Here is a 16,270-nt window from a genome sequence, read left to right as displayed (position 1 = left end):
AACTAGATTCTAAATCTTTATTTAGGCTCTCCTCCTACATGAAGTATCTTCTTACTTAGTTAAGATCAATCTTTTGAATAAATATCTTAGTCTCTAGTTGATCGTTATCAAATATAACTTTAGCTTACCTAGCTCAGAAGGGATAGTTCATGGTGAATAGTCCAATATTCAGTCCAAGAAAGGAAAAGTAAATTTATATAAGCTGATTTAAGTGGAGCCTTTTTCTTTTTTGTGTGATGTTTTCTTATATTTCTTAAAAAATATCTTGCTTCTAGGTTTGTTATTTCTATCCTATTTTGACTTATTCTTGTGTATCCTAAGCTATTTCTATCTGCTTAGTTGTAACCAAGATTTTTCTGTCAGCTTTGTTAACAAAGTACAGAAACTTTCCATTAAAATAAAGGAAACATTTTAAATACAGGGTCTAAAAATAACTAAAACTGCTGTTATTAAGTGTTTTGGTTTTAAGAGAAGAAACAGTAAGTACAATATCTTGAAGGAAAGGAATTCTGTTAATCAAAAACATTCACATTTTTGACACAGGCCCTGGTATTATGGATAAAATACCCAGGAGCAAAGCTTAACACTGTTCCTTACTGTATCATCTAGAGTAAGGCCTTTAATTGCTCTGAGATGGTCATCTCATAGAATTGCCTTTAAGAGTACATGCTCTAGTTGAGTATATTGTATTAAAATTATTTTATGGCAATTTTGAAAGAAAGAAAAGCATATTTAAGGAAAATGACCTTTTATATGCCATATAAATACCCAACCCAGTTCACCTTTAAATGGAATGCCAACAAGTGACTGGCAAGATTCTACTATAATTTTATTGTATTACAAGTTTAATAGGTAATCTTAATTGTCACTGTGGTTAGGAGTAGTTTACTAGGACAAATTTTTTATATTTATAACTCGATGCCTTAGGGTTCTTTTATTTTCACATTATATACAGAGCTAAAAGATTATGTGAATATATGTAAAATTCTCTAAAAAGGTAGAGGGTTTGAGATCATTATAAAGCCAAGAAAGCCTTGAAACAGAAATAGAAATACATTGGTTTAATGTCTCGCTTTTGAGCTGTGTGCAGAAGATGCCCTGGCAACAAGAGATTAAATGTGTAAGTTTGAGATCACCAAGCAACGTGTTATATCCATAAGCTTCTGCTACTAAAATCTCCAAACAAGGGAGAGGAATACATGGGATATGAATTATTATTTCCAAATATAATTATGAATCATTCATAGGTTCAAAATAAATAAGTGTGTTTTTAGGGAGGGCAGTATATTCTTAAAGAATTTAGAGCTGTATGTGTGTGCTTACAACATTTTATTCCTAGTTTACCTTTTGTCTATTTTCACTCAGGCCTTTCCCTTCCCATTGTAGAGAATTTGCCTTGAAGAACCAAATCTGTCAAATCATGACAAATATCTTACCAGCTGGTCTTTTACATACTTGCTAATGGAAAATAATAGTTGCCATAAATAGAGTTATTCAATTAACTCTCCCCCTCACCAATGAGGCCAGAATTCCTGCTACTTCCCTCATCAATATAGGAACAGTTTTCCTGAGTTCTTTGTTCCACCTGTGTTCTATACATTAATAACTTGTTTTCTTTTTGGCACAGTTTCTATTTATCACAACTGTTCCCATCTCCTTCCTCACTAGTCTTACCCTCAGGAATCTACACTTTATCCACTCCATCATGCATTGGCTCAGGAATCTTCCAAAGTCTGAATAACTTGATCAATTAATCTTTACGGGGTGTTTAAAATAATGTTATTGCAAGATTAATATACAATAACTTTGGTTTTGATGTGAAGCATCAAGGTTATACTTATTTTTGCTATAGAATCTTTATAATAAGCCTTATAAATAGGTATTCCTTAATTGAGGAGTCACTCTAGACTTCTGGAATAAGCGTATAAGAACATAATCTTAGCTAAGTGTTTTTTGATGGGAATTTGTATACACATTTTGCAGTGAAATCCTAAAAGAAAAGTGTGTTGTTATGCTTCTCTTGTTGATATGCTTTCTTAGTGTCGGTGCTACTTGAATAAGGACATTGTTGATGGCAATACTGTCTAATGTGATTGCTTTTCTAGTTAAAGCAGCATATGGAAGTCCTGTCACAACATTTCGATTGTCTCCGGGAAGATATGGAACTTAAATCAGTGCCTAATTGTTAGATGCATATACTGCTGTCAAATTATATTATTTTCCCCACTGAAACTGATAAAAAATTGAAATATTAAATCTAATATAATTTTAATATAGTTAGAACAAAAAAGAGAATACTCCTAAAAAGTGCTCTACTGACATGTTCATAGAAGTTATTTTATAATAGAGAAAAAGTTTAACAAATGTTAATATTATAAGTATCTCAAAATAGTGTGATATTTGAACTCTGGCATGCTCAATGGAATAGTATGCAGACATTAATAAAATGATGACATCATAATCTTGAACAGACACTTATAGTGGAATATGACTAAAGCATGACCTCACTTGAAGAACAAATGTACACATTAGAAAAATAAATCAAAGGAAATCAGACCTTAAAATCTGACTGACCTACTTTTCACCATGGTCTATTAAACTTCTGAACTGTGACCACCTGTTTTAACGTAACCTAGCTATCCATACCATGAATTAAGATGATCTGAGTCAACATGACTTAGTTATTTGGTCCAGGGAAACTTTTCCTGGGAAGGACTAACCTGTTAACCAATAAATAACCTTACTGTTTGCATCAGGAATCCCATGCAGATCAATTATCTGATATAGCAATCTCCTTGGAAAACAGCCCCCTTAAGAAGCAACTGTTTAATTTCCAAGACTAACTTCAACAGCCTCAGCTTTCTATGTCTACCAATCTTAAACTATTACATCAAAAATTTTGTCTAGTCCCCAGCAGTTCCTCTCCCTGGAAGACCTACATTTGAGTCAGACCTCAAGTCCTATAAATATTCATTTTGACTCCTTACTTAGACATTACTGTCTTTCACTTTGTCAAGGTATTCCCCCTTACTGTTGACAGTTCTAGCAAATTTAGTTCCATTTTACTAATATGTTATAGTTTGGGGAGCTCAATTCAATGATTTTATTTTAATTTTTATTTTACTTTTTAAAATTTTTATTGGAGTATAGTTGATTTACAATGCTGTGTTAGTTTCAGGTGTACAGCAAAGTGAATCAGTTACACATATACATATATCCATTCTTTTTTAGAATTCCTTCCCATTTAGGTTAACATAGAGCACTGAGTAGAGTTCCCTATGCTATACAATACATTCTCATTAGTTATCTATTTTATAGATAGTAGTGTATAAAAATCAATCCTAATCTCCCAATTCATCCCACCCACTTCTTTCCCCTTTGGTAACCATAATTTTGTTCTCTACATGTGTGACTCTTTTTCTGCTTTGCAAATAAGTTCACCTGTACCATTTTTCTAGATTCCACATATAAGCGATATTATACAATATTTGTTTTTCTCTTTCTGACTTACTTCACTCTATATGACAATCTCTAGGTCCTTCCATGTCTCTGCAAATGGCACTATTTTGTTCCTTTTTATTGCTGAGTAATATTCCATTGTATATATGTACCACATTTTCTTTATACATTCTTCCATTGATGGACATTTAGGTTGCTTCCATGTCCTGGCTATTGTAAATAGTGCTGAAATGAACATTGGGGTGCATGCAACCTTCTGAATTCTGGTTTTCTCTGGATATATGCCTAGAAGTGGAATTGCTGGGTCACATGGTAGTTCTATTTTTAGGATTTTAAGGAAACTCCATACTGTTCTCCATAGTGGCTGTACCAATTTACATTTCCACCAGTAGTGTAGAAGGGTCCCCTTTTCTCCACACCCTCTCCAGCATTTATTGTTTGTAGATTTTTTTGATGATGGTCATTCTGACCTGTGTGAGGTGATACCTCATTGTAGTTTTGATTTGCATTTCTCTAATAATTAGTGATGTTGAGCAGCTTTTCATGTGTTTGTTGACCATCTATATCTCTTCTGTAGAGAAATGTCTTTTTAGGTATTCTGCCCATTTTTTTTGATTGGGTTGTTTGTTTTCTTGATATTGAGCTCCATGAGCTGCTTGTATATTTTGGAAATTAGTGCCTTGTCAGTTGCTTCATTTGCAAGTATTTTATTCCATTCTGAGGGCTGTCTTTTCATCTTGTTTATGGTTTCCTTTGCCTTGCAAAAGCTTTTAAGTTTAATAAGGTCCCCTTTGTTTTTATTTTCACTACTCTAGGCAGTTGTTCACAAAAGATCTTGCTGTGATTTATGTCAAAGAGTATTCCGCCTACGTTTTCCTCTGAGTCTTGTAGTATCCAACCTTACATTTAGGTCTTTAATCCATTTTGAGTTTATTTTTGTGTATGGTGTTAGGGAGTGTTCTAATTTCATTTTCTTTACATGTAGCTGTCCAGTTTTTCCAACAGCATTTATTGAAAAGACAATCTTTTCTTCATTGTATATTCTTGCCTCCTTTGTTATAGATTAGGTGGCCATAGGCACATGGGTTTATCTCTGGACTTGCTATACTGTTCCATTGATCTATATTTCTGTTTTTGTGTCAGTACCATACTGTTTTGATTACTGTAACTTTGTAGTATAGTCTGAAGTCAGGGCACCTGATTCCTCCAGCTCTGTTCTTCTTTCTCAAGATTGTTTTCACTATTCAGTGTCTTTTGTTTTTCCATACAAAATGTAAAATTTTTAGCTCTAATTCTGTGAAAAATGCCATTGGTAATTTGATAGGGATTGCACTGAATCTGTAGATTGCTTTGGATAGTATAGTCATTTTCACAATATTGATTCTTCCACTCCAATACATGGTATATCTCTCCATCTGTTTGTGTCATCATTGATTTGTTTCATGAGTATCTTACAGTTTTCTGAGTACAGGTCTTTTCCCTCCTTAGGTAAGTTTATTCCTATGTATTTTTTTATTTTTGATGTGATGGTAAATTGGATAATTTCCTTAATCTCTCTTCGTGATATTTCATTGTTAGTGTGTAGGAATGCAAGAGATTTCTGTGTATTAATTTTGTATCCTTCAAATTTACCAAATTCATTGATTAGCTCTAGTAGTTTTCTGGTAGTATCTTTAGGATTTTCTATGTATAATATTATGTCATCTACAGACAATGACAGTTTTACTTCTTTTCTGATTTGGATTCCTTTTACTTCATTTTCTTCTCTGATAGCTGTGGCTAAGACTTCTAAAACTATGTAGAATAAAAGTGGTGAGAGTGGACATCCTTATCTTGCTCCCAATTTGAGAGGAAATGCTTTCAGCTTTTCACCATTGAGTATGATGTTAGCTATAGGTTTGCAATATATGATTTTTTTTGCGGTATGCGGGCCTCTCACTGTTCTGGGCTCTCCGGTTGCAGAGCACAGGCTCTGGATATGCAGGCCCAGAGACCATGGCTCATGGGCCCAGCTGCTCCATGGCATGTGGGATTCTCCCAGACCGGGGCACGAACCCGTGTCCCCTGCATCGGCAGGCAGACTCTCAACTACTGTGCCACAGGGAAGCCCGGTAATATATGTATTTTTTTATGTTGAGGTATGTTCCCTCTAGGCCCACTTTCTTGAGAGTTTTATCATAAATTTATGTTGAATTTTGTCAAATGCTTTTTCTGCATTTATTGAGAAGATCATATGGTTTTTATTATTTTATTTTGTCAGGGAACACTTAGGTTGTTTTTTTCAGATCTTTGTTATTGTGAATAATGTTTCAATGAACATGGGAATGCAGATATCACTTCAAGATCCTGATTTCATTTCCTCTGAATATATGCTAAGAAGTGTGACTGCTGGATTATATGGCAGTTTGTATTTTTAATATTTTGAAGAACTGCCATTTTGTTTTCCATAATGACTATACCAATTTACATTCCTACCAAAAGGGTTGCCTTTTCTCCATACTCTTACCAACACTTGTTATCTGTTGTCTTTTTGATAATATACATCAATATTTCACTGGAGTTTTGATTTGCTTGACTCTGATGACAAATGATGTTGAGTACAATATCACATACCTGTTGGCAATTTGTCTTTTTTGGAAAAAATTCAGTACTTTACCCATTTGATTATTTGCTTTGTTTTATTTTTCAATTTTTTACTATTACTATTGTTATTATTATTGCTGTTTAGTTGTTTGCTATATATTTTGGATAATACTCCCTTATCAGATATATGGTTTTTGAATATTTTCTTCCATTCCATAATTTGTCTTTTCACTTTTTGATGGTTTTCTTTGCTGTGCAGGAACTTTTTACTTTGATATAATTTCACTTGCTTATTTTTGCTTTTATTGCCTGAACTTTTAGTGTCTTATCTAAAAAAATAATTGCCAAGATCAATATCAAGCAGCTTTTCTCTATGTTTTCTTTTAGAAGTTTTATAATTTCAGGTCTTATGTTTAAGTCTTCAGTACATTTTGAATTAAATTTTTGTAAGGGTAAGATAGGGTTCCAATATCCTTCTTTTGAATATGATGTCCAATTTTTCCAACACAATTTATTGAACGGACTGTCCTTTCCTCATTATGTATCCTTGACACCCTTGTTATAGATTATTTGATTGTATATGTGTGGTTTTATTTCTGGGCTCTCTACTCTGTTCTAGTGGTCTATGTGTCTATTATTATGTCAGTACCATAATGCTTCAATCACTATATTTTGTATTACAATTTAAAATCAGGATATGTGATCCTTCAACATTGTTCTTCTTCTTCAAGATTATTTTGACTATTTATAATTCCATATGAATCTTAAGATTGTTTTTTCTAATTATTTTTTTTAAAATCCCTTTGGAATTTTGATAAAGATTGCAATGAATCTGTAGATGGCCTTAGGTGGTATGGATATTTTAGCATTGTTGTTTCAATCATTGAATATGAGAATATTTTTATTTATTTGTCTTCTATTTTTTTCATCGTTGTCTTTTGGTTTTCTGTTGACAGATTTTTCACTTCCTTTGTTAAATTTATTTTGAAGTATTATATTCTTTTTAATGCTTTTATATATGAGCATTGTTTTATTAATTTCCTTTTCAGATAGTTCTTTGCTAATCTACAGACATACAACTGATTTTTTGTATATTGTTTTTGTTTTCTGCAAATTTACAAAATTCGTTTATTTGTTCTTATATTTTTAATAAAGAATTTGCATATCTTAATATATAATACATGTAATCTGCAAATAGAAGCAGTTTTACTTCCTCCTTTCTGATTTTGATGACTTTTATTTTCTTTTCTGACCAAAATATTCACTCTGTTGAATAGAAGTAGCCAGAGTGGGCATCCTGTCTTGTTCTGATCTAAGAAAAAACTTTCCAGTGTTCACTGTTAAGTTGATGTTATCTATGGCTTGTTGTGTATTTTTTTTTTAACATCTTGATTGGAGTATAATTGCTTTACATTGTTGTGTTAGTTTCTGCTGTATAACAAAGTGAATCAGCTGTACGTATATAGGTATATCCCCATTTCCCCTGCCTCTTGCGTCTCCCTCCCACTATCCCTATCCCACCCGTTGAGGTGGTCACAAAGCACGGAGCTGATCTCCCTGTGTTATGCGGCTGCTTCCCACTAGCTATCTATTGTACATTTGGTAGTGTATATATGTTAATGCCACTTTCTCACTTTTTCCCAGTTTACCCTTTCCCTACTCCGTGTCCTCAAGTCCATTTTCTATGTCTGCATCTTTATTCCTGTCTTAACCCTAGGTTCTTCAGAACCCTTTTTTTTAAGATTCCATATGTATGTGTTAACATACAGTATTTGTTTTTCTCTTTCTGACTTATTTCACTCTCTATGACAGACTCTTAAGTCCATCCATCTCACTACAAATAACTCACAGGTTTTATTATGTTAAGGTACATTCCTTTTATACCTAATTTTTAAAGATGCTGTTAAATCATGAAAGGATGTTAAATTTTGTCAAATGCTTTTTCTGCATCTATTGAGATGATCATAGATTTCTATCCTTTTTTCTGCTAGAATAGTGTATTATATTTTTTGATTTGCATGTGTTGAAACAGCTTTCCATCTCAGGGATAAATCCCACTTGATCCTGTTGTATGATTCTTTCAATGTGCTGTTAAATTTGTTTTACTAGTATTTTGTTAAAAAATTTTGAATCTTTATTTATAAGAGATATTGGTATATATATATATATATATATATATATATATATATATATATATATATATTTTTTTTTTTTTTTTTTTTCTTGTAGTGCCCTTATCTGATTTTGGTAAGAGAGTAATAATGTCCTCATAAAATAAGTTTGGAATTGTTTTCCCTTCTTCAATATTTTAGAAGATGTTGAGAAAGATTGTCATTAGTTCTTTAAATGGATGGTAGAATTCATCCTTGACGCCATCTGGGTCCAGATTTTTCATTGTTGGGAGATTTTTGAACACTGATTCAATATCCTTTACTCTTAATTGGTCTGTTCAGATTTTCTATTTCTTTATGCTTCAGTCTTGTTAGATTGTATGTTTTTAGAAGTTTATCCATTTCTTCTAGGTTAACCAATCTATTGATGTATATTGTTCATAGAATTATTTTATGATTCTTTGTATTTCTGTGGTATCAGATGTATTGTCTCCACTTTCACTAATTATTTTAGTCTTCTCTCATTTATTGTGGATTACTCTAGCTCAAAGTTTCTCAATTGTGTTTATCTTTTCAAAATAGCAACACTTAATTTTTAAAATATTTTATAATGTCTTTCTAGTCTCTATTTTATTTATTTCTGCTCTAATCTGTATTTCCTTCCTTCTGCTAACTTTGAGCATAGTTTCTTCTTCTAGTTTTAGGAATTTTAAATTAGGTAGTTTATTTAAATGTCTTTCTTTTTTCTTTTAGTACGTATTTATACCAATAGAGTTCCCTTTTAGAACTCATTTTTGGTGTATTCCTTAATTTTTGGTATGTTCTGTTTCCATTTTCAATTGTTTCAAGATACTTCTTAATTTTCGTTTTAACTTCTTTGCCCCATGGGTAGCTCAGAAATGTGCTGCTAAATTTCAACTTATTTGTGAATTTTCTAATTTTCCTTTTTTATTAATTTATAGTTTGATACCATTATGGTCAGAAATAATACTTGAAATGATTTCAATCTTTTCAAATTTGTTCACACTTATGGAATGTTTTATATATGTCTGTTAGGTTTATTTAGTCTATAGTGCTATTCAAGTCCACTACTACCTTATTGATTTATAGGTCCTAGTACCACAGTTGGTGAGCCTGCCTTTCCAAAACTGCCCTCCACCACTTGGGTTCCATCAGGATTTCCCAATCTCCTATTTCCCAAAGTTTCCACAAAGATACTTTTGTCCATGGATGGCTGCCAAGTTATTGTTGCTGTGGCAGAAACAAGTGGCAGACTTCTTGTTTCTCCATTGCTAACCTCAACAGAAAAGTTAATCTGCATCCACTATACAGCCTTAAAGCAATTGATCAAGACATTAACCTTTTCCCCTCACATTGTCCAAAATTTCCTGACATACTTTCATTAGATTTTTATGTCCTTGGTCCCTGATCCTTGCTGTATATCCAAAACAAATTTCTAACTTTGCTCCCAAATACATTTGATGTTCAGTTTGATTATTTACCTAATATACATTTTTCTTCTTCCACATACATCTTCTCAAAGCTCATTTCTCTGGTCTTTGCAGCTTGCTTTATCTTTGATGAAGCCTCACTTCCTAATGACATCTTTGGATCCAAATTCCATTATAACCTTATTTTTTCTTCAGCTGTATCCATGACAGACATTGCATTTAAAAGAAAGATTACAAACAGTTTTCAATAAAGTAAATGTTGACAAATTAAAAATATCTTTCAGATAATTAAGCCTGTACTTTCTTAAAATTTACTTGAAGGTCTCTTCCCCCTTTGCATGTTTTAGCCACAGCTGTATGATTATCCCTATAAACAACACAAATTTCTTTGTGGTTTAGATAATGAATTTGATTCTATAATTTGGTGATTTTGGGGCATATGATAAACTCACAATGCCCTGATTTTATTACCACTGTAAAACATTAGGCCATTCTTCCTACCATTCATCTTTAATTCCTTCATACAGGTTGACCCTTAAATTCAATCAAATTTGACTCTTTTTGGATAATTTTCTTAAGAGAAAGAGAAAATAACTGGAATAATTAATGCATGTTTTCATCTCAAACTATGTTTTGTTATTAACTTTACACTCAAAATAAAAAGTTCTTGAGAGCAAGATGATATCTTTATTACATTTACTCTCTCCAAATAATTTGCTTATTAAATCCTCTGTTACATATGCATGGAACTATTCAGGCAGCATAACTCATATGAAATTATAACATAATGGGAGAATGTTAAGAACATTTAGAAAGAGCTGTTTCATGAAAGCTGTCTAATTTTATTCTTCTCTCCAAAAGCTACCCTTTCAAAGTTCCCCAAATAAAAGAAAGCAAAACTTACTGTATCTCCTCAATGTAAATAGCTATTTACCTTCCACTTTGCCATTGGCATGGAAACTTTCCAAGTGTCCTTATATGTTTAACAAAGTAAAATATCTACCATGTAACTATGATGAAAACACTAAGATGGAGCCATTTATTTACAATCCTTGGCCTAATATTAGAAGAGCCAGAAATTTCACTCTACACTCCTGATATTTGTAATAGTCTTTTTTTTTTTTTAAAAAAATGAAAGCAATATAATTTATTTTTTCTGACAGGCCTTCAATTATTTCTACACTTTGGGAGTAATATAGTTTTTTCCACACAAAATAAGTTTAAAAAAAACATTTGTTGCAATTGGCATAAAATCAAACTCAAACTAACTAGAAGTAAATTTTTGACCATTTATTTCCTTAATAAAATTTAGAAGCTACACTGTGTATGTAACATATGAAATTGAACAATATACTGAGGTGCTTGTTTTCAAATTATATTTAAAACTGAACTGATCACTATTCAGGGCAGAAAATTTTTCTTCTCTCTACAAAATTTCAAAATAAAACTTGGTAAAGTAATTAGTCTTAATTTTAATAGTTAGTGAAATAAGTTTTGGAAAGTACTTCTCTGCTTTCTTGAACTCATATTTTGTTTTTGTTATAGTTTAGATTTAGGAAAATGCACTACTATCTGACTATGGAGAAAATGGAAATGGAACAAAATGTGGGGGTCATCTCTAGATATTTTTCACAAAGAATATCTACTTAGTGAAGTCCTACCAGTAGATTTATAATTTAAGGTTGAGACTGCCTCCATGAACATCATTTGTTTTGGGTTCAGGGATTGTAAAGTAATTTTAATATTAATCTTTACCAAAAAGAAAGATAGAAGAACTAATGTCTTTAATCAAATGACTTCATAGTAATCAAAGAGAGATAAAATTATTTTGGAGAACAGAAACTTCATTTGTTATGATTTAGTACATACTTTTACATCACTATAATTTCCATAAAGCCTAGAGAAGAAAATATCAATTTTATCATGACTATTATCTCTCAAATTAACTTAAATTTTGAGAGAATATTGCTTCATATACACATAAATATACTTTATGTCTAATTAATTCTATTTGTTGATGTGATACACTTATCTTCTCCAGTGCCTGTTGGACCTGAAACAAAATGTCTTTAGATCTAGACTGTACTTAATTATGAGTTACAAAAACACAAACATGTGTGCCTCTCAGACCTTGTACCTGACTTAGCTTTTAATGTTGACTCACACATAAGCAGGCTGATCTACTCCATCTTGAGCAATTAAAGACTGTAAAGACCTTATACCTCCAGAAATTCCTACAGTACCTTCAGACATAAATATTTGAGATTTCACAAATTTCATGACTGAAATTCCTTTGTCTTTCACTGTATTTAAGCTCCCTACTGAAACTAGAGTCTATTCTCCACCATAATTTAATTATCTGAGTTCAGTGTCTCCCCTCATTTACTTAAGGCTGGTCATTGCTTCAAACTGGATGGATGCTCGTATCTACTACCACCACTGTATTTCCAGCCACCTGAATACATGAGCGATCACTGTCAAGAAAACTCTTCTTCCTTCACCATATATCACATTAAACTCATTGGATATTAATACCAGCTTGGATTGTACTTCATGTGCTACATACACTTTCTGACTTTTACTCTGGGTACATTTGCTGTAACAATACTCCTTTTCTGATGGTAGACTTTTCCATTTCTCTGTCTTTTTTTCTCTTTCCTGCTCTATCTTGGCCATTTAATGAATTTGTCCCATTTATTCTTTATTATATATTATGTTTTTAAAACAAACAAAATATAAAAGTACATTTTATTCACTGAGCAACAGCATTTTACCCTTCTAAATTTTCTATCCAACAGAGAGTCGTATTATATTTCTTCTTTAACTTAGATTTTTACCTTTATAACCAAATACCTTTTTATGACCTGGATTACTTTTGTTTCTCAATATCTTGCATTCCCTTATTTCTTTATTGAACTTAGTCTTTCTACTTATTATTGAACCTAATACCTATATGGTGTTACAAAAATTCATAGGAGTGTAAGAGACTACTATGAGCAATTATATGCCAACAAATTGGATAATTTGGAAGAAAATAAAAATTCCTAGAAACAACCTACAAAGACTGAATTATGAAGAAATAAAAAATCTGAACAGACCTATAATAAATAAAGAGATTGCATCAGTCATCAAAAACTTCCCAAAATGAAAAGCCCAGGATCAGATGACGCACTGGTGAATTCTATCAAAAACTTAATGAAGAATTAACAGCAATTTTTCTCAGAGTCTTCCAAAAGATTGAAGAGTTGGAAACACTTCCAAACTCACTTTAAGAGGCAAGCTTTACACTGATGCCAGGAAAATAGGGACACTACAAGAAAATAATAGACTAATATCCCTGATACAGATGAATAATTTCTCAATAAAATACAAGGAAGACAAATTCAACAACATATTAACCAATTTATACACCATGATCAAGTGGGATTGATCTCTGGGTGGCAAAGTTGGTTCAGTATGTGCAAATAAATAAATGTGAAACACCACAACAGTAAAATGAAAAACAATGATATAATCATCTCAATAGATTCAAATAAAGCATTTGACAAAATACAATATCTTTTCATGATAAAAGTCCTCAAAATTTGGATATAGAAAGAACATACCTCAACATAATAAAGCCCATTTACCACAAACTCCCGGTTTATATACTAAATGGTGAACGATTGAAAGCTCTTCCTTAAGATCAGGAACAAGACAAGACTCTCACCACTGTTATTCAACATAGTATTGAAAGTCCCAGCTAGAACAATTAGACAAGACAAAGAAATAAAAGTCATCCACACTGGAAAAGAAGTAAAATTGTCATTATTTGCAGATGATATAAACTTATATAGAGGAAGTCTTAGACCCAAACAACAACCTGTTGGAACTAATCAGTGGTTTCAGTTCAGAATGCAGGACATAAAATTGATGTATAGAACTTCTTTGAGTTTCTATACACTAAAAGAAACATCTTAAAAAGAAATAAAAATACTATTCCTTCACAATCGCATCAAAAAACAATAAAACACCTAGGAATAAATTAAACCAAGGAAGTGAAAGTTCTGTACACTGAAAACTACAAGACTTTGATAAAAGAAATTGAAAAAGACACAAACAAATGGAAAGATATCCCATGTTCCTGGATCAGAAGAATTATTATTGTTAAAATGTCCATACTACCCAACGCCATCTATAGATTCAATGCAATTCCAGTCAAAATCCCAATGGAATTTTTATAGAAACAGAAGAAAAAATTCTAACATTTGTATAGAACCACAAAAAACCCATTATAGACAAAGCAATCCTGAGAAAGAACAAAACCAGAAGCCTCACAATTCCTGATTTTAAAGTATACTACAAAGCTTTAGTAATTAAAACAGTATGGTACTGGCATAAAAAAATACACATACCAATAGAACAGAATACAGATGGTGTCTGACTTATGATGGTTCAACTTAAATTTTTTTGACTTTATGACATTGAGAAAGTGATACCCATTCAGTAGAAACCATACTTTGAATTTTGGATTTTGATCTTTTCTTGGGCTGGTGATATGCATTATGATTCTATCTCATGATTCTGATCAGTGGAGTGAGCCTCAGCTCCCAGCCAGCCATGTGATCACGAGGGTCAACAACCAATACACTTACGACCATTCCGTTTTTCACTTATCAACAGACTATTCAATAAATTATAAAAGATATTCAACACTTTATTATAAAATATGCTTTATGTTATATGACTTTTCCCAATGGTAGTCTAATGTAAATGTTCTGAGCACATTTAAAGTATGCTAGTCTAAATTTTGATCCTCTGAGTTTAGGTGTATTAAATGCATTTTCAACTTACAACATTTTCAACTTATGATGGATTTATCAGGATGTAACAACATTGAAAGTTGAGGAAGATCTGTAGATAGCCCAGAATTAAATCCTCATATATATAGTCAACAATTTGGTAAGGGATCCAAGACTACTGAGTGGGGAAAAAATAGTTTCTTCAACAAATGCTACTGAGAGCTAGTTAACCACATACAGAAAAATGAAATTGAACCTCTATCTTACACCACTCTCAGGAATTAACCTGAAATAATTTAGGACATAAACCTAAAACCTAATACCATAAAACTCCTAGAAGAAAATATCGGGAAGAAGTTTCTTGACATTGGTCTTGGCAATGATTTTTTGGACATGACACCAAAAACACAAGCAACAAAAGGAAATATCAACAATTGGGAACTACATCAAAGTAAAAAGTCTCTGCACAACAAAGTTAGCAATCAACAAAATGAAAACCTAAGGAATGGGAGAAAATATTTACACATCATATATTGGATAAGGAATTAATGTATATAACCCCAAAATATACAAAGAACTCATAAAACTCAATAACAACAACAACAAACAAATCTGGTTAAAAAAAATGGGGAGGGGGTCTGAATAGACATTTTTTCAAAGAAGACACACGAACTTCCAATATGTAACATGAAAATATGCTCAACATCACTAATCATCATGGAAATGCAAATCAAATCCAGTAAAACTACCCCACACCTATTAGAATGGCTATCATTCAGAAGACAAGAGATAACAAATGTTGGTGAGGATGTGGAGAAAAGGAAACACTTGTGCACTGATGGTGGGAATGTAAATTGGTGCAGCTACTATGGAAAACAGTATGGAGTTTCCTCAAAAAATTAAAGAGATAACTAACATATAATCCAGCAACTTTTCTGCTTCTGAATATACATATACACATACACAGAACAGGATATGGAAAAGATATCTGCATGCTCATGTTTATTACAACATTATTCACAATAGCTAATATATGGAAACAATCCATGCGTTCATCAATAGATGAATGGATAAAGATAATGTGAGATTATATATATGTGAGATTATATATATATATATATACACACACACACACACACACACACACACATACCACAATGCAATATTATTCAGCCATGAGAAAGAAAAGGAAATCCTGTCATTTGCAACAACTTGGATGGACCTTGAAGGCATTATGCTAAGTGAGATAAGTCAGACATAGGAAGATGAATATGTATGATACTATTTATATGTGGAATATTAAAAAAGAAAATACTTGTAAAGACAGAGATTGTAACGGTAGTTACCTGGGGTTGGGGGAATGGGGGAGATGTTGTTTAAGGATACAAAAATATGCAACTAATAGATAAATTATTTCTGTAGATCTAATGTAGAACATAGTGCTTATAGTAAAAATATATTGTAATACAAACTTCAAAGTTGCTAAGAGACTATATTTTAATTGCTCTCACCACTGAAAACAAAATGATCATTATGATCATTATAATTATTATGCCATAGAAGTATTAGTAAACACACAGTAATAACCATATTGCAGTATATATCAAATCAACAGGTTGTACACCTTAAACTTACACAATGCTATACATCAATTACATCTCAGTTTAAAACATTTTTAAAAATAGGAAAAAAAATGTACGAACAAGTTCATGGGGAGAAATGTTTCCAAAATTTATGTATGGTAATATTGTGTAAATTTATGCTAAGTGAAAGAAGAAACAAGGCATTCAAGAATATCTACAGTGTGTTTCCATTCATTTAAAGTTCAAAACTATAAAAGCATGTAATGCATGTAAGGCCACTAAATGATCAAGAAAAGTAAGGG

The sequence above is a fragment of the Tursiops truncatus genome, chromosome 14, assembly GCF_011762595.2.
Source record: "Tursiops truncatus isolate mTurTru1 chromosome 14, mTurTru1.mat.Y, whole genome shotgun sequence".
Lineage (NCBI taxonomy): Eukaryota > Metazoa > Chordata > Mammalia > Artiodactyla > Delphinidae > Tursiops > Tursiops truncatus.
Note: the sequence above shows the minus strand (reverse complement) of the source record.